Consider the following 5,643-nt stretch of genomic DNA (forward strand, 5'->3'; position numbering starts at 1 on the left):
AATAATAAAAGAAATATTATTTATTATAAAAATGTATTAATACTATTTAGATGGAATATAGACAATAGTTAAATTCACAGTCAAACGGTACCTAACATTATTTTCCCGGTATATGTAAGGGAGTGTGGGAATCTTCACCCCCCACGGATCAACTTAGTATAAATAGTTTTACCACTCACAAGTTTTAGAATGAATGTGCATTTATGTACACTACACAGAACCGTCGGACGGGCAGAGAAGTGTCATTATACTCGCGCGTTGGTCGGTGGTGACGGTTGACTTTTGTTAAACAACATTGATAATAATAAAAAACGCATGGTAGACGTTTATTCCCCGCTACAACCCTTGCCATACCAGCCGTACATTTTGGTACGTATATTTCACGTGATGTTTACTCGCGCAGCTATCGTTCTTTCGGATTACGCGCCGATACCCGAATATGCAGCTGCGGAGCACTGCCGCCGGTTCAGCGATATTTTCGAACAGTGGTTTATCCCTTCGACGATGCGGTGCTGGCGGCAAGCGGTGTGAATTACGATTTGTTTAAACTTTTTGCGGGTAACGACGAGCCGATTTTTCTTCTTCTCCACCCCCTACCCTCGTCTTCAAGCACCACCGACCGGCGCGGTTTTTTTTCTACCGCCGCGAAAACTCCCGGTAATCAGACAGCCGGGGAGATGGATTTAAAGAGTGACGTATGAACGTGGGTGGCGCCGAAAAGTACAACCTTACACCACGTCAGGTCTCGCAACCGTTTAGTTTTTTTTCTCTTAAAAAAGAAAAAACGAAATTCACTACGTCAAATTCTAAGTATTTTGGCTACAAAATCTCATTCACAGTCAGCTACAATCATCGTTCAATTCGGGATACCATTTATTCTAAATTACCGCTGTTTTTCGTGCTCCAGAAACAAGAAGATCTGTTTTTCAAATGTGAAGAATAAAAATTTGATATGAACACGAATATATGTATTTGACTCTCTCTTATATACGCATGCAATTTTGTCTTTCCCGCCGAACGTTGCGTTAAAAAAACGGAGACTATTTTATTTTGCGTGTTCCGCTTAAGTCATCGTATTTCCAATTCGGACATTTTCGTGCTTTGTAGTAGATTGTCTTACTTACATGTTATCGCAATGCACAGTTTCGTTTAAACCATTGCGTTGTATAGTTCATAATGTATATGTTTATGAATATTATGTTTATATGAAAATACTTTGTATAAAAGCCGACTAGCGTTAATCATTATGAATAAATAATAAATAAAATAAATGTTCACGTATGCACAACAATCACATTTTTTTACACAACGTTTAAAATATATGTATGGATTACTAATGATAATTATACGAGAAAATGTTGATGGAAAAACTATAAGTGCTTTAAAATCATAGCACTGTAATGCATATTCGGTTGGAAACAAAACGGTGAAATATTGACGTGTGGAATTATTTCATTTTTATCTATATGAATAATGGTTTTCTTATTCCTATCTATTATTTTCTCAGTGAAAATTCACAAACCAAAGCTTTGCATCCTGTCAAAGAAAGATTAAAATAATTAATTATTCTTCATCTTCTGAAGGATAAATGAAATAATATATTTGTTTATTTTAAATATTTTGTTTTGAAATCAGTTTTCATAGCGACCGAAATTAACATGAAATGTAATTAATATTAATTGGAATATGCTAAATGAGCGTGCTACTCAAATATTTATCTTACCTATATAACTGTTGGAGGTACAAATATAAATATTTTAAATCGTTTCGTGTTGAAATTATTAAAAATACCTAACATATTTTACAAGTACGAATTGATCATATAAATATGACTGTAAATAAAGATTACAAGAATTCAGTTGTATGAATGAATAAAGCATTTATTTTTTACATTTTTTTGATTCTATTCGACAATCGAATTACTTGAATTGAATTTATGATAGTTAATTTACTATAAAATAAAAACAATTATAATTCAACAATTAATAAATAAAACTTTTATTTGTTTACAAATGTATATATAGTTGAGTACATGAATAATATAAAACATTATAATTCATTTATTTTTCGTATCGTTTTTTAAACGGGTATTTTTATTACACGGACCCTCAACCCCGTCATAGGTAAAAAAATGGGTATCCGTGTAGTTAAATACACGTGTAATCACGACCTCTATTACAAACATATACTGAACCCGATCGTCTAATGCTTATTTTTCAATATTATTACACCACCACTGTAAATGTTTACTTTTTGTTTAAATATTATTTTCTGGGCTGTAAAAGTGTAAAACGTTAAAAAAAAAACTCAAACAAGTTTTGTATGTTAATCAAGGTGGGTGTAGTATACCGGGTTGCTTTGAGGGCTTGTTCATTAGACGTTAACCGAAAGGTTCGAACAAAAGGATAGACGTAAAGGATTTATACGGAATAACCGTGTGCACCCGCATTGATTCATGGGCAAATACATATTTTACCTATACATAACACAAAATCGCTAGTATGCGGACTAGTCTAACTTTGGCAAAAGCCTTTTAAACGGCCTTCGGGTATTTAATTTTGCTTTCCTCACAACCCTCTTCGCATCCTTTGTCGTGTCAAATTTTTGGTCTGACCTAGGCGGGTTAATTATAAACCGTGAGACATACACACTCACACGCGCACACGCGCGCGAGATGTTTCAGTTTATACGCTCGGTGTGCATAATTACTTCTTGTCAACAAAATTACAAGTTATTCAGACCAATACCCCCTCCGGTTCACGAGGTATAGGACCTTTCATACGTTATTATACGCTAGCTATTACGGGGTCACATGCATTGTTGGGGTCCAAATCCTTTCACGAGCACAACGGTCTGCCACCGCCGTAGTGCTTCTGTTTTCGGTCCTTTGAATCCATCATGAAACTGTTGCGGCTCGCGTGTACCGGACAAGATTAAATCTCGAGTAAACAATATTCCGTTCCTGTAAATTTTCAAGAGGCGCATAATAATTAATGCGAATAGGATTGCCATGGTTTTCGAAAAAAAATTCTTCGACTGTACTAAAACTTGATCTTTTAATTAATTTGCAGACATTAGCAGCCATTAAATAATACACGCATAATATACATGATGGGTATTAAATGTGTCAAAAAATAACGATTTATCGTTTGGTACTCGGCTATTTCGTATTGGTATGTAGGCAACTGGCATAATATTTTTGAAATATTTTCACAAGTTTTCGTTGTTTTTGAGATTATAGACATTGTTGACTTATTCTTCTTTTTCAGAATAAAATACCGCCATCTCGTTATTATAAAATAACATTTAAAATATCGTACAACCATATTCAAGAGGTATAAAATTATAAGCAAAGATACATTTTTGACATTTTATTAAATAAATATTTCATTTTTTTTTTAAAATCAAATACTAAAATTATTCGATTTAGACCAACATTAAATTTTATATTTCACCACGATAATTTTACTTTACATAATTCTTATACAAGTGATGATTTGTACTAATTTGAACACCAATGATGTGTATTAACTTTAAAGAGAAATTTTACAAATCATCGTATGTCTTAATGACTTCTGAATTATGTTATATAGGTTTTCACTGAACTGCCGAAATATAATTACGTTCAATTGTTGGACCGTCGATTCTTTCAAAATTTTTTCCATCGACTAACATATAATTTATTCATAATCATTTTTTGAACATTCGATTTCTTTTTCGAAGGTCAATCTTTTTTATATGTATTCTCTTTCAAAATGGACCAACTGGGCATTTGTTTGAACCATAACTAGAATTTCTACTCATTTGGTTTATCAATATTGATATCGTTGTACATTCAGCTGATTTTATTTCGGTTTTCAATTTGTAACATTGTTTTGGTATTGTTAACATTGAGAAATTAAATAAAACCCTTTGAGGTCATAATTATTAATGATTATACAGTGTCTGATTGTAATGACGTTTGGGATTCACCAACCTTGGTCATTTAACGTAAGAGAATAATATAAATTACTCATTGTAAACATTCTTAATAAATTTTGAATAACGGTGGATCTGAAACGTCTTATCAGTGTATCGGACAAAATTTTATCCACGCCAATGCATTTCGTCTTGTGAAAATTAATCACAAAATAAAGTTTTGACGTTAAACATTTATAATTGCGTTTTATCTCCTTCTTTAGACGCGGTCAAACGCGCATAATTCTCCGGATACGTTTCTCGAGAGTTTATACACAATTATATACAATGGTATTTTTGTTTCGTACTTCACAAAAAATTATGTCGTTAACAGATTAGCGGGCGTACCAAAGCCGCTGGCGGGGGTTAAGAAATTGATCACTTACCCCTTTACCACCACCAACCGTCTACAGCTGTTGCTAATGCCATCACCGCTGCCGCTGCGACTTGCGCCGGGTTAAAAACAACGCAATTTAAACGGTCGTTAGGCGGTGGGGATAAATATGTATTGTAATTAATCGGCAATAATTAGAGAAACGGACCCGCCGCACAAAGAGAGATGGCGGACGGGTAGGTTTTAGCCACTAATTATAAGCCGACATTCGCCACCGCCGCCGCCGCCGCCGACGGAATTAGACGGTAGAGTAGTTTGTCGATGGTCGCGGGACCGGGGGTTGATAGAGGGAGAGAGCCGTCACCGTAGATTTATCGGAATCCACCCCCTTCTGGCCTCAACCACCGTCGCCGTCCGTGCTTAAACGCATCCCTTGCGATACGGTCATTAAGCGGACGCGGCTAACGTTTCCGAGATTACCACTGTACATATACGCATATACCGGCAGCCTTTACGAATTTATACATGTACACTGTGCACGTCGTTTCCACCACACCCACGCGCGAGAGGTCGAAAAAACTTTCGCTTAATCGTCGGACGTTTATTTCGCGACTAATTGCAATGTTATATTACCCGAGAGGGTTTCCTGCATCTACCACAGTGCAAAGCCTTGTTTCGTTTTGTTTTTTATTTTTATTTATTTTTTGTTTGTTTTCTAAATATTTTCTACCTAATGCAAAATTTTTTTCACCTTTATTATTGCTAGAAAACAATGCGTTTAAAACTCACCTCGTTACGATTTACATTTATTGAATGATTGATTTTGCTATAGGATTATTTTTCTGCGCCATGATCAAAATTTTATGGTTTTTTTATACTTTGTTAGATGTTAGAATCACGATGTACATTTTGATAATACATTATATTACGTAGTACAAATCATCACTGTGTTATAATAAAATAATTCTTTAACTAAATAGGTACTTATAAATGATAATTTACAGTTACAGACTTTATAATTATAGAATTGTTATCATTTTTTACATCAGTTTTAAAACAAATTTTCAAAATACAGTTACAAACGGAGCTGTGATTCATATAAATCTAAACAAAAGTTTATTTACTCTTATTATACAAATGACACATTACATACACATTAATTGTGAGCTTTTAGATTATATTTTATAAAAATATCTTGAAAACATTTTTCATCAGTAATACAAAATATATAGAATTTTATGTATTTTATAAATAATTAGACACTGTAAGAAATGAATCAATTATTCGCTGGAAAAAAAAATAGTAAAAAAAAAAAAATAATCATTAATTATTTAGATTATTATTTAGTTAGA

This window comes from Sipha flava, unplaced genomic scaffold (genome assembly GCF_003268045.1).
Source record: "Sipha flava isolate LNK unplaced genomic scaffold, YSA_version1 248_pilon_pilon, whole genome shotgun sequence".
NCBI lineage: Eukaryota > Metazoa > Arthropoda > Insecta > Hemiptera > Aphididae > Sipha > Sipha flava.